Source organism: Passer domesticus, chromosome 1 (assembly GCF_036417665.1).
Source record: "Passer domesticus isolate bPasDom1 chromosome 1, bPasDom1.hap1, whole genome shotgun sequence".
Classification (NCBI taxonomy): domain Eukaryota; kingdom Metazoa; phylum Chordata; class Aves; order Passeriformes; family Passeridae; genus Passer; species Passer domesticus.
Window position 1 is genome coordinate 154,152,224 of NC_087474.1, and position 15,043 is coordinate 154,167,266.

At 41.5% G+C, this 15,043-nt stretch overlaps 1 long non-coding RNA gene across 1 annotated transcript; it reads right to left on the reverse strand.

Annotated features, from left to right (window-relative positions):
• Positions 1–3,350: 3,350 nt before the first annotated feature.
• Positions 3,351–6,139, reverse strand: LOC135285531 (uncharacterized). Its single transcript, XR_010350357.1, has 3 exons — positions 5,535–6,139; positions 5,297–5,445; positions 3,351–3,573 (listed from the first exon to the last, which is right to left on the reverse strand). It is a non-coding gene; the product is annotated as an uncharacterized LOC135285531 (long non-coding RNA).
• Between the last annotated feature and the right edge of the window lie 8,904 nt (positions 6,140–15,043).

The following is a 15,043-nucleotide window of genomic DNA, read 5'->3' on the forward strand; positions in this document are numbered from 1 at the left end:
GTGTGGAAAACTTTAGAATCCTGGAGAGAGTCCTCAGGAGGGCTCTTTGCCTTCAGTGCAAGATGCATCACAGAATATTTGTATCTGCCTGGACCGAGAGATAACAGCTACTGCACCTGGAGTGGAAACCTGCTTGTCTTGTCTCTCTGGGGGAAGACTTCCTCATGTTTTTCCCCACACTTTGTGAAAGTATAGGCCATGAACTCACCCAGACTGGCATCTCTTTAGGGAATGTGACTGCCAGGTCTCAGACCTTTATCAAAACATCAAAACTATTGGAGTTTGTTCCTTTCCACTTCCTTTATGGCAAATAAGAAGGAACTAGGCAGTGGGGAGATGCTGTTCTGTCCAGCTGTTTTTAGGTATTGCAGGGTTAGATGAGTGGCATCCTGCTCTCCCTTATCTCCATCTCCACCATTGAATGAAGGGTGCTGAGGAAGATTGTCAGATGTAGCTTTCTATATGGTAGAGATCTGCAGGTTCTCTTCAGACAGACCTAGCAGCATGTGGAGGTGTCTTTGTGGCTTCCTGGCCCTGTTGGAGCAGATGAAGTGCAGTAACTCACAGCTGATAAATTGTGCCAGACTGCCTGGATCTGCCTATCCCATTCAGTATTTTATCCAAAATCCCACAGGTGTTTCTCCCACTCCTTAGCCAGATACTTGTGCTCCTTGAGTTATCTCACACTTAGGAAGAAGAGCTGAGAGAATAACTGAGAAAACTTTTAAGTCATCACACAACAAATCCAAGGTTTCTTGCTGATTTAGCAATATCTTTCTGTTGTGTCAACAGAGGGCCAGCCAGGCCATTTTTGTGAGATATTTTTTGGTCATTGACAAACACTTTGATCCAGCAGATTTATAGTTGTCTGGCAAAAGTCCTCAGCTGGTGTTCATCATGCTGATTTACACTGGTTGAATCCTTGCCTTGCTGTTCCTCCCAAATCAAGACAGATTTTTTTGTGTGTAGTTCCTTTGTTTCTTTAGGAGAAAAAAACCCTCAAAAATGTACCCCACATCCCATCCCATAAAATAAAAATGAGCACAGGATGCACAAAATAAGCCTGCAAAAGGGAGACGTCTCTTGGAAGAAAATTGAAATTCTTCTAAGTGAGAACATCATAGCCTATGGCACTGTCATGTAGCTGCACTTTTATAATGGACACAATATAATGAGTGCTGCTCATGAAAGCTGGTTATTATATCCTAGCTGGAGGTCATACTTGGCATATATAGAGTCAGTAATTTGTATACAGTGGGAGTTCTGCTGCTCTTCTGGTTTTCTTAGGTTAAGTCTATATCACATTGTGTATCATATTCAAGCTCATATTGCTTCCTAAACTACCTCATTGTCCTCAATTCAGAGATGAGCATTTGAAGCTCAGTTTCAGCCCAAGCCCTTAAGCTCTGCTGATGTCAAAGCTCTTTCTTTGATCAGTTTGTAGAGTGGTGTGAGTGTGTCTCTGAGAAATTGTTGCTGAGCTTGGATGCAAGGAGTGCCTCCTCTGGCCTGCCATGGTCTCAGCCTTTTTGGACTCTTCTGCTGCTGCTCTGTGTGATATTGGACATCAGGTTTTCCTTATGCACATTTTTCCATGTATTGGAGTTTAAGTAAAAGCTGTTATTGAGCTATTCAGTCCTTTTGGTGAGTGACAGGGTTTGGCTTATCCTCAGAAGGGTATTGGCACAGAGATTGTGGGATGGCTGCAGGAAGATTTTTGAGTGGCAGTGCTTTCTGTGGTCCCATCCAGGTAATCACCAGTCTCTCTTTAAGGGTAAGGTACAAACCATTAATCTTGTTCCACCTCTCCTAGGGTACTTCTTGGGGGAGTCAGAGAGAGTCTCTGGGAGATGCTTCTTTTGAGTTTGTTATGCGGAAAGAATTCTACATGGTGGAGTGATCATTGAAACAAAACAAGACTGCTGACAGGTCTGACTGTGCTCATTGCTTTTGTTCGTCTTTGGGAGCTCAGTAAAACCTCCAGGGTTTTTGTTTGAAAACTTTACATTGTTGTCTGTTCAACTATGAGAAAAGGGAAAATGGCAACTATGCCAGAAGTTTTATTGAAGTATAAAAAAATGAAACAAGCAATCTAAAATAGCTAATAAAATGGTGCCCTGTGCCCCAAACTACAAGCAAGAAATGTTACATTAGAACTGATACCTAATCTAGCAGATAAAGCAGCTCATGTCCATACATAAAATTAATTAGGCACAAAATACTCTGTACAGGCAGGCAGTCCCCATTATCCCTGAGGTTTTATTCCTTTTAAGTAAAGATGAACAGAACAAACATATTAAAAGTGTGGGTTTTTTTCAGTAAAGCATAACCAACATTATTTTTCTCTGTATCACATAGCAGGCACCTTAGGTTACACACTAAAATTTCTGATGTGTTATGGATGAGAGGATGTCACGCGCCTGTATTCTCTCTAGTGTCTCTTGATTTGAAGCTTGGACTGGGAATAGAGAAATTTTCTGGCTCTGCCCATGAGTGTGGTGGGTCTGCTCCAGGAAAACCTGCTGAGTTCTGTCCTCACCAGTTGCCTCAGAGAACAAGAAGCTGCATATTTCCACACAGCAGTAGAAATATTAGCACCCACATTTTTAACATCTGTCCTCCTTGGTATTACCACCATGTAGCAGAATAAGAGGAAGGTCTTAAGTGTACCTCCCTGAATGTCTTCAATTCTTCAAAACTGTGCCATAATTTCCTTTTCTGTATGTACCGGCTTTTTCTTCAAGAACAGTGCCCATCTCTTCTACACAGAAATAACCTGCAATTCCTCATGTCTCTCCTCCTCCCTTCTTCCCATCACAGCTACTTTTTTCCCTTTCCAAGCCTCTAGGTTGGTCAAACAATATCTGCTGCATTCCCTATGGCTGGGGGACTCATCACATCACTTCAGATGCCATGAACCATGGGGACCTCAAAATGAGAGCCAAACACATTTGCACTGCCCAGTCCCTGACTGTGGTTCAATGTTATGGGTAAGGAAGGGCATCCACGTGTTCTCCTGAAGCAGAGAGGGCAGCCAGAAATAATTTAGAGCTGAGTTTTAGATGTAAATAACATTGCAGACTGAATGCAAATGTAACAGCACCTCTGCAACACAGGACGCTCTGCACAGTTGTGTCTACAGATACTCACCAGCGCTAAGACAGGCTTACCTACCAAAATCTCATTCTCAGCAATTTTCCTTGCTAATTAGGAGGCCCACCAGACCCACTGGAGAAGGATCCTGGCAGTGCCTTCATGCTGCACTTTGCACACATTTTGTCATCTCTTTCTGGGGGAAAGCTGTGGGATACAGTTTGAATTGCATTGCTCAAACCCAAAATATACATCACTTTAAAACTAGTAATTATTTCTGATATATTCTGGCATCTCTGGGGAAGGCTTTCAAAGCACATGGAAAGAAACACAGTAAGAGATGGTCCATCCAAAGGAGCCAAGGCATCGTGGAACAAAGATGGTTTCAATTTGCCTTCAACCCAAAGGGTTTCAAGTCAGGGCAAGTTTGTGTTGTTATTTCTTGCTTCCCACGACATCAGGAGAACAAAGGACACGGACCTGGAAAAGGAGGAAAATTACTTTGGGGTGTGGTCGTCAGGGCAGCATGGCTAACAAGTCATTTTGCAAGTAGCTCTGAGTGATCTTCTAGACCCCCAGCTATTCCCAATGTGCCCTAAAGAGGTCTGGACTAGAGAGGAAATAAGAATTAATAAATGCAGCTTTATAGTAGCCAGGTACTGATGTCTTACCTGTGTCAAACAAGTCTCCAATGCACAGAGAAATACAGTTTCCAAGCTTCCTTTTTTTTTTCCTTTCTTTTTTTTTTTTTTTCCCCTCTAAGGAAGTTATTAATTAGAGATAGTGAAAATGAGCAAAAAATTCCTTCTTGGGATTTTTAAGTTCCAGAAATGCCTCAAATCAACCTGAACACAATACAGAAAATGATAAAAGAAAACAGTGCCTTGTGCAAAAATCTCCACATCCAACTTTTCTTCAAAGCCAGGCACAGTGGTAAATTAGGCACAAAGGACTTTGTATTTCTGTGTGGTGTGGGTACCAGCTCCTAAACAGCTTGATGCCCTTGCAAGGCAAGCTGTTCCCAGCAGAGACGAGCAGGAGCAGCAGGTCTCAGCTGTGCTGCATGCAGGATGCTCATGCTCTGGGGCAGAGCAGATGGAAACAGTCCCAGGCTCTTTTTTATTTGCTTGCCTTTATTTCTGACTGTGTAGATAAACACTGGGGGCCTGTGTTCACAGGGAAGTGTAAACACTCCCAAGCAGCCCAGGAGAGCCCTGCTCCAGGGCAGAATGAAGAAGGCAGTGATGTGAGCAGCCTGGGAGGCTGTCAGGGTGTGTGTTGTGCCAAGGCACATTTAGCACCCTGTCCATCAGCCCCAGGAGGGCACAGACACCGTGTTAATGACACTCCTGGTCTGCACTTCAGTCAGGTCATTTGATCATGGTTGCCAACATCCTAATCAATGGATCGAAGCATGAGGAGGCTGTTCTGCTGGCAGACAGCTCAGTGGCCAGGCAGAGGGTTCCAGTTTGATCTAAAGCTGGTGTCTGGAATTTTTAATCCCTAATGTACTGGTATGGCTGAACTGAAAACCCTTTTTTTCCCCCAGGTAACACTTATTTCCATTCCAAACCAGCAATGAAGGCAATCAGGCTGAAGGAGAATTCAGCTGATTTTGAATGTTTAGTTTTTAAAGAAGTGGAAACAATCTGTTTGGATTTTGACATAACATTTCTTTTGTTGTGTTAGAATTTTTATAAGAAAATGAAGAACTGCATGCCCAAGAAATATTTTTTTTCCACCTGCATCATCCAATGTAATAAAAGACATTAATTCTCCATACAAGTCATACTTCTCCATAAAATGAAATATTTTTCAAAACCAACAACAACAAAACCCTCATTTCATTGCTGATATGATTTGTGCTGCTCAGATCAAACTGCTGAATTTTGTATTTTTTATTTGAGACATTTTTATTTTCTATATTCTTATATGATAAAATATTATCACATTATTTCCTTTCATTTTCCAGCTCCACAATGAGGCATGCTCCAGCAGAAAAGTATTTTCAATTCAGCTCCTTTTAAAAACCCATCAATTATTATAATTGTCCCAGTGCATCATAAGAACATTTAATTAGTGGTAAACTGGAGAAAGGCTGAGCAGTATAATTTAGCAGTTATCCAGATTTCCAGAGTTCTTTGATAAATGTTCTAAAGTACCTGTACCTAGAAAAATGGAAAAAAAAAGAAAACCAACTGACCTTAAAGTAAAGGAGAAAGCAAGCCTGTAATTGCTCAGGGGACAGGTGTAGTAACTACTTGTAGAATACTTGAGACACCAAAGCACCAGAGAGGCAGTAGATCCTGGAGCTCCAAGTTAGCAACTGGAACTCCAAATCTAACCAACTACCTGGAGTAGGAAGGGAAATATTTTAAAAACTGGTTTCTAGATCATTAGTGACTCAGGTCAGGTTTTCAGTTACTGTTTCCACAGCTTACCCAGATCATCCCATGCCATTCCAGGGACTGGAAGGTGGCAGCTGGCACAGGTGCCTTGTGTTTCTTGGTACCAGAACAGCTTTGCCATACATTTCATGGTGTTCTCACATTGTGCTCCTCTATCTGTCACTGCCAGTGATGCTAAAACAAAATTATCTGTATTTTTCAGTTGTGAGAACAGATTCAGGGCTGAAGCAGTACAATAAAAAAGAAATTCTATGTCTATCAAGAACTCATTATTGGAACAATAGCGTATTAATAATTTGTTTCCGCTGGAAAAAGCAGAACGGAAATGTCAATAACATTTACCAGTATGAATACTCTCAGAATTGCTGCACATTTAATTACAGCTTTGGCTTTAAAAGTTTCTTTTTTCTCTCTCTCTAAGTAAACACAGCTTATTCAACCAGGAACAGAGTTCCTCTCTCGTCAGAAACAACACAGGATATCTCATATCTGCCCTCCTGGGAAGCAATGTCAAATATTTGTGAGGTAAGAAATCATTGCAGGCTGATGTTTTAACTACACTTTGAGCTGCCAGACTTTGCTTCCTGCCTGACTGTTTCAGCTTTTCCTTCCTTGCAGCCAAGCCCTCCTTCCATGCCATCTAGTCTAGCTTGGCCACTTGCCACTTCTCCTTCCACCCTCTGCAGCCTGGTAAAAGGACAGCCCTGCTCCCAGGAGTGACAGGAGTGGTGGCAAGGAAGCTTGGGCATGGGCATGGCTCCCATCATGGACTGAAAGCTTTCTGAGCCCTGGGAAGAAGTGATTTGACAGGCAGGAGCAGCTCAGCAGCCTGAAATTGCAGTAGGAATGAAAGAAGCCAGGCAGCACAACCACAAATGTACAGCTGAGGTAAATGACAACACTGGCACAGAATTCAGCACTGGCACTCCTCGAATGGCAGCTGCAGAGGCCCCCCTGCACCACTTTGTGGAGGCCACTGGGCCAACAAGGAAAGACCACACAGCCCTTCTCTGGATGAAAAAAACCCCTCAAGCCATAACCACCATTGTTAGGGTGAGGAAAAAAGGCTTCTCCCAGCATGCCTTGTTGTGAAATGCAGATTTATTGTATTCCATTGGCCCTTCCCCTTCACTCCACCCCTGTGCCCTCATCCCATTGGCCCTGGTGTTTTGCCCTGCCCCTCAAAATCTATATAAAACACCCTGCTTTCTCCCTTTGAGTGGTTCTTTGGCTGTGGATCATTTTGGTGGAGAAGTTTGATAAAGCTTTCCTTGGAACCCCACATGAAGGCCCTGTGTCTCCTTCTGTGTCCCCCAGATCCCAGAACTGCTGAAATCACTCAATGTGAGCCCAAATGTGCCTGTGCCCCCAAGGTGGCTTTCTCAAGATGCATTTTGGGAAGATCATGGCACTCTGGAGAGAACCACCCACCACGGCACCACTTTCTTGAGGTTCTTTTCTCATTTATCTTCTCCACAGTCTCTCTCTGACTTCAGACACACATCCCCGGGAAGCGCACTGGATTTCCTCTGAAACAGGATGCTGCTTGCAGTACTGGCTGAGCGGTGTGAGCTGGCAGGAGTGACAAGAGAGGGACCTGCAGTGCAGCTGGCACTCCAGAAAGCCCCCAGAGCACCACATCTGATTGAATATGCCTGTCTATACACACACCTTGGGCTTAAACCCTGGAGGTGACTCTGGCAGAAAACCCAGGGTACTGCTGCAGTTACACTTTGTACCTACATATAGGCCTGTACAGGCTGAGGAAGCCATTTGCTAACTGAATGGTGTTGACACTGACTTCTAAATCACACCAGAAACATCTTAAAGTCTGTCTGTAGCCATAGGCTGAGCATGATTCAGTTATTATTGAAGATAATTTGGCCAACACTAGACTCTCATTGCTTCTCTTGGAGCTACAGAGTTTACATTTTCCAGCCCACAGTATCCAGATTTCTACCTAGTTCTGCATAATTTCCTCAGGATTTCAAGTCATTAAGTGAACCATTTTTTTTCTCCTACATTCATTAAACAATATGACACAAACTGTGTGCAGAAAACTGCTTAATTTGCCAACCATTAATTTTTTCAAGCATTAAAATAGCACCTGATCAGCTTCTCTTGCAACTGCCTTGTTAATGTTTCTACAGAAAATTTGCTTTGCTATAGAGAAAAATACACTTGCATATAGTTCATTCTGACACCCATCCTATGACAGACCTTAAAAGGGATGTAGGCAATATCTATAAATCATTAAATGCCTACAGAATGTGAACAGTAACCAGTTTGTCCAGGTGGTTTTTGTTTAGCAAAAGCTGGATTGCATCAAATAACACACAGAAAGTAACTACTATTCACACAGCACATAGGGGGGATTCCAGTCTGTAGGCTACTGCTACTGACATCATGTTTGCACTGAATACAAACTTCGTCTGTTTTTTTTCTTCTGCCCAAATGAAACAAACAAAAATACCTCCCCTCATGGGATTTTTCACATTGTCTCTTGAGCCAAATGCTCTCTGTTCTTTCTTTTTTTTTTACTGGACTGTGTTCCCTGGGATACAAGTTTTCCAAAATTCCTGGAAAGCAGGTAACATTTCTGGTAAACTTGTCCAATTACCAGAAAGTAGAAGCTGCTGTCTCAGGTATTTTCATATAGTACCTTTGCCTTCAAATGATCCATGTCCATTCGAAACATTTTTTAGAGCTTTCATATTTGCATTTTGAGAGTAAAATTAGCCACCTATGGGGTTGTGCAGCACAGGGGGAGGCTCAGACTTTGTCATTTTTAGCTGCATGTTGCTTTTGTGTGGAACAGAGGGGTGCTTCAATTTAATAGGTTTCCTGTTTGAATGACATGAAAAGCCTGAAACGGGAAGAAATCTCGAACAGTGTTTTGAATGCACCTCAGTGCATTTTACAGCAAGTAAAACAAGGCAATCTCCTGGCCCCTGTGACATTGTGATTTAGCAGGATTAGGATTGCCTAGCTCCCTTCTCATTGCAACCAGCACAGAGCAATATAGAGCCATCCACAATATGTGTGCCTTGCAAAAAGAAACAGCTGCATCCCGATGGATGTGAAGGAACCTGACTTGGATTGTCCACTCTCTCTTGGTCTTGTTACAGCTCCCTTTATACAGTCTGCAAGCACAGGGAGTAAGGGACAGGCTTTGAGCCTTAGGAATGCACACTCAGGATACACACTGGAATGTTTTGGGATGCTTTGGAGAACTGGAGAGGGACTTTAACAAGGGCATTTAATGATAGAACAAGGGGTAATGGCTCTGAAATGAAAGAGGGTGGGTTTGGATTAGAAGTTAGGAAGAATTTTTTTACTTTGAGGGTGGTAAGGAACTGAAACAAGTTTATCAGAGCCCCATCTCTGGAAGTATTCAACGCCAGGTTGGATGGGGCTTTTGAGAAACCTGGTCTAGCAGAAGGTGTCCCTCCCCACAGCAGGAATGTTGGGACTCAATGATCTTTAATCTTTTCCAACCCAAACCATTCTATAATTCTAAGTTTATAGTTCTAATGTCACCCCATCTCTTTGTGTGTGTGTATCTGTGTGAATAGATGAACATCCTGGGGCTTATCCAAGAACTTTAGAAGTCCTTTTCCTTCTGTGATCCCTCTCTGTCTTGAGCTGACAGGATTTTCTGAAGGCCAAGTAAACATGATATGTGGTTGACAAAATTCTTAGAATTTGGCCCATGTGGAAGTGTTATCCTACCCACAGCTGAGTGTAGAGAGGGGGTGAGTAAATCCTCACTGCAGGAGACAGTGGTCTGCCAGGCTCCATAAACCCTAGGGCATCTCTGTGCAAGCTGCAGGTGGTTGAAAACACCTGCTGATTCACTAAATGGAGATAATGCTGCTGGGACACCTTATGCCTGCTGGAATGGGGCTTACATTTAATAGAAAGAGTCATACAGAGCCACTGACTCTGCAAAAGCCAGGTTAAAAATATCCATGTGCCGATGTCAGCTTCCTTTTATTTTTGTCTTAGAGTAGCAGTAATGACCTTGGCACAAAGCACTGCCTGGAGGCAAATGACCAGCTGGGATTAATGGCCCTTGACTTAATTTCTGCCCATCAGCACCTCCCAGCCAGTCATTAATCCTGCTGAAATGCTCAGTGCATTGATTATTATTGATTCATTCATTGATTGTGTCCAGGGTCTGAAGTTAGAAGCTGAAGTACTGAAGGCACCCTGGGGACTCTTCTAATAAGATGAGTTTGCTTAATTCATAGACTATTTGAGGTGCTTTAAAAAGAAGCATCATAAAAAGAGGTAGAAAAGGCAAAGAGCACTTATAGGACAATGAAACCCAGATTTCTCAGGCTATTAGAGTTGATGGTATGTATCAAATTACTTCAGATAGGCTTGGTACGTAAAGCAGGAGCATAGAGCAATTCAACATGTATTACATGTGTCACTTCCCAAGATTCCAGGCAGGAAAGCCCATCAGATAACCTGGATGTAGGGCAGGATAGGCATTTGTGGGGTCAGTGTCCCACATCTCTTACTGAAGACATCACTGTTCCGTTTGTCTTCAGAAATGTAGACATCCTCATTTTCTGCACATTGCCTGGACACGTGTAGTTCCCCTTCCCCTTGCACTTGTTGCTGTCTGACCTCATCTGTTCTTCAAGGAGTTTGATCTGAATAATTAATATTGTACTCTTCAGGAAACCAGACTGATTACTTTTAATACCTCCTTTATGAATAGGATCTGCAAATTGCAAAGGAGAGGAAAAACAGTTTAAAAGACAATATGGTTTAATAACCTGACACCTCCACATTTTTTCTTCAAGTTGCTCTTCTGGGATTCAGTGTAAAGGATAAATTAAAGGTAGCAATATCATCTTTGGATGAGTTATTTCACATCTTTTGATGTTCCACTATATATCAAATGACAAGAATGCACATGAAAGAGAAAACCTGTGGTGGAAAGTATTCCCAAATGTACATTGCTGAGGTGCTTCCAAAGTGCTGATGGCTGCCATGCACTCCTGGATGATGCAAACACTATGGGACAACTTGTCCTGCTTCTGAAGAATGTGGGTAGATTTTTCATAACAGAAAAGAAATAGAGCAATGTTCTAAGGAATTGCTTCTCTACTCCTGACTTGCAAAGCATTTAAAAGAACTCAGTTACAATGATAAAAAGCCCCTGACCTCCTTGATCAACAGGAGGAAGAAGTTTTGAGTTCATAAATGCCAGAGGGTTCTAGTGCCTGCTTATCTCTGCCCACTCATTGCTGACACTGTGATACTGATTAAATGGTATAACTGTTTTCTGTTTCACACACTTTGCCAGTAAAATATGAGTACTGTTCTCTTCTTCCATAGGATACCTACATATTTTACATGGTGTAGAGTGCACTGAGTCTTTGGATAGGAATGTCTCCCAACCTGCTATTGTGAATGAGCAATAAAGGGTTTTCTTGGTGAGATTAACTGTTTCCAAAATATCAAACCGTGAACTATTTATTCAGAAACTACCAAATTCACATAATCGGTTCCTTACAAAAATACCTTCTTGTGTGGGAGAACAAAAAACAGACTTGAGAAAGTTGTACTGTCTGTGAGTCTGAGGTTCTCAAAAACATTGTTCTTGGGAAACTATGGGTCGACAGTAAAAAACTGTGTTGCCTTGGAGGTATTGTATGCACCCATATGAATGCATCCATCAGAGCTCATTAGGATCATCCTCAGTCAATTGGAAGAAATAGGTATTTTCAGGATGTGATTTTAGTGAATCTGTTTTATGCACCCACCTTAAGATGAGGAGGCACCTGAGATCCACTACACTCTTTTCTTTTAACACTAATGGCACCTTGGGCTGCCTAGGTCCCTTGTGTTTTCTAAACATCTACACTAAAGCAGAAGAATCTCATATCTAATGTATGCCAAGTGTCACTACAGTCCAGTGTTGACATCTACTGTCTAGTGACAAGATGAATCAACACAACAGGAGTGCAAAGGAGAGACTGGGTCCAGATTGTCTTCTAGAAAGGAATTCATCCCTCCATTTTTTCATAGAACAGAGGGTGCACAACTGCTGTTTTTTCAATCTTATGGATAAAGGAAAACGAACTCCACATTCTCCTGTCCTTTAGGAAAAAGGTGCAGAGTGACTGTGTAAGATTCTTGGCAGTGTTGGTCTCTGAGTGTCCCTTCCTGAAGCCCCAAGATAAACACCTTAATTTGGAGAGCTGTGATGCGGTCTTGGTTTGAGACAAGTTAGGAGGAATGATCACATCATCCTGGAAAACTGAGGCCTTACAGCCTTACAAGACAGATCTTGTGGATCTCACTCTAAGAGGTTGGATTTTTTCCTGATCTACAGTGACAGCCTAGGAGCCTAATGGAGTAATGTGAATTCCATGAGGTGGAAGACATCTAAAAGTGCAGTGACATGATGGCAACCTGTGCAAAATACACAAATCACAGCATATGCAAACCACAGCTTCTGTGGTTTTAGCTTTTCTTTTTTATCTCTCAATGCAGTGACAAAACCTTGCTATTTCCTTGCTGTGAACCTTTTGTCTCGGTGTGTTTGGTAAGCCTCTTTTCCAATGTGGCATGAGATTGAATTCATCTAGAGGAATACCAAAAATGCAGGAGTTGGAAGTAATGCTCTAGTTTTCTTAACATATGGAGATACCTGTGCTCAAATATCAATGAATGCAAACCATGTTATGTAGCCACCTAATTTCTTCCCTTTGATTAAATCTACTGAACTTTGCCTGGTTGGTTTTGTTGCTTCTGGGATCCTGCCACGATTAATAGTGATGTAATTGGGCCACATCTCCATGGTTTACTCTCTCTGCTCAGATATTCAGATGGTTTGTTTTTTCTCAGCACTGCTTTCTTCACATTTTTATTTTTTCAGAACTGTTGAAAGGCTTTTAGAATTTTCACAGTTCTGTTCAAAGTGACAAGGGCAAGTGTTACTGATAGGGCCATCCTGAGCAGGGAGCTGCCACATCTTAGTGGCATTCCCAGTGTCTTATATCCACAAAGCTGTGAGATTCCTAAAGTAAAAAAAAAAAAAGTAATATTTTGGAAGACAGAATACATTGGTAGATAAATCTTTATGAAATTGCCTCTAATCAGCACCCCCAGCAGAGACAAATCCTTTAGTCACAGCAGAGTGTCATTTCAAAATGTGCATGTTCTTGTTTTGCCTTTGAAACCATCAAAGAAAAATCATATGTATTGGTTTGAGTCTATTGCCATAATTTTTCATTAGAAATAAGGGGAAGAAACAAGTGATGAAAAGCAGGAATGGATAGGCAAAAATGAACAAAGGCTTTGGCAAAATGAGATCTACTTTAGTAGAGCATTGCACTCCTTTCTGCAGCCAATTTCCTATTTCCAACAGGTACTACCTCACTCTCTCCCACTCTTTCCAAAATTTCTTCATAAACATTTTTAAGAAGCTTAATTATGAATTGCAATGAAACATGTTCACATGTTTATTCAGATCCCTTATCTCCATCTCAAAATGTTAATTGAAATTCCAACATTAATTGGGACTTCAATATTAATTGGAATTTGCTGGAATATGTCCAGGCTGAGTTGGTTCTCTTTGTCAGGGAGAACATGTTCCCTTTTGAGGGCCTAGGAAAGGAAATTGTTTCACTCTTATGCCAAAGCATATGGAAAGACAAACAAAACAAGAAGAAACAGAGAAAGGGGAACACAAAGTAAGTCAATTTTCTCTCCTGCCCTCTGCTCCAGATTTCCAAAGTGCTAAGTGCAGATCTCCTGTTTGCTTACGTGGGTGCTTACTCAGGTCTGAGAAGGTATCCAGGTCTGAGTCTTTACCCTGATCACAATCCAAGCTTTGTTTTGGCACTGTAGAGTGAAACAACTGACTGCAGTGGATTATGCATTCCAGTTTTTACCATGGCCAAATTATGACATAGTAAACCCCTCAACAGTAAGGGCTATTGTCAGACTACAGAATGTAAGAGTGTGAGGGCCTCAGAGAGGAAGAACAGAGTCCTTGTTTCAAGACAAAGGGGGAATAGGTTCATCCCAATTAGAAGTTGCCCTTAGGTCAATTTAGAGCCCCCCAGAGCCCTGCACCCACAAATATGTCATTATTTATCTGGAGCACTCCCTATGGCTACAAGCCTAGTGAAACTTATACACACAAAAGTTGATTGCCAACTCATTCTAAATATGTCAGGCTTCCCATTTCTCATGATCCAACATTCAGGGACCACACAGACTTTGCAGCAGTCACAGAAAGAAGTTTGCCTCCTCTTGCTCAAAGCTCAGATTTGTCCATGTGTGTTTTTGTTCCTGTAGTTGTTCCAAACAACCCCTCAGGTGAATGAAAAGGGCCAGGTATCTTCAGAGGGCAGCTGAGACCTTCAGGCTGCTGAATTGAGAAAATTCTGCTTCCTTTCTGTTGCCTAGAGCAGGAACAGGGTAGGTCCATGACTGATTAAAAACAGCCAGAAACTTCAGATGATGTGTCCTGTGTATCCAAAAGTGGTGCCAGGCCATTCCATCCATCTAAATAATGTTTCATATGAATTCCTGTTCTTTCTATCTCTAAATACAGCTGGTGGTAGAGGGAAAGCACATTAGATCACTTTACATTCTAAATATTTAAATTCTACCACTCACTGAATTGATACATTTTCATTGTGTGGAGGAAGTCAGTAATATAATTACATGATTTAGAAATACTGAGATCTGATAAATTTTAAGTGTTTTTAAGAAATTTCTGTACTGACAGTGACTCTTGATCACATATTAAGAGTTTAATGGGGGTTTTCCTAAGAACCTCTTTAACCATTCAAAATGAGAATTTGTCACTGTTACAATTTTACTTTTTATTTGCATTTCACTCATTGCAATTATCCAAACTGGGATTTGGCAATACCTTAAGAAATGCATATAGACCCTTTCCCATTTTAATCACCAGAATTCCCCCAACTCCATCTGTTAAACCTGAGGGGCTGCACAGGTGGCACACCAGCTGAGCATTCCACAACATCCTCCTCCCTGCACAGAGCTCTTATCCACTGGGACTGCAATAAAAGCCACATTACCATATTGTCTATACATCACCACTGAGAATATCTGGATGGTAAAGTTAACCATGTGGTTTTGCTTCTTTTTGCGTCTCAGTTTCATTTTTTTTGGTTCTCCTTATTTTAGCTAGCACGAGTCTTTATGTTTCTAATTCCCCATATGTGAACAGTTGCTTTTCTGTGAAATAGATCTCTTTAGTGTAAATATTTGAAATAAGAGTGTTTCCCTCCATATTTTTACATCAGGTTTTTAATGTAAAAATCAAATGGCAGATCTCTTTATGTTCATACTTTCCTAGTATTTTTTTTTACTAATTGCAGCAGAACAGTAGCTTAGAGTACCTATTCCTTTTGCCAAGTGATAGAACAGGTTTTCTGCTTCTTGCTTAACTGCATTTTGTTAATTGCTTTTCTGTGTCTTTTAATTTTGAAAATATGTTTTTTCTGTTCTCTCTGTTTCTATTTTTCCTCTTTTTTTTA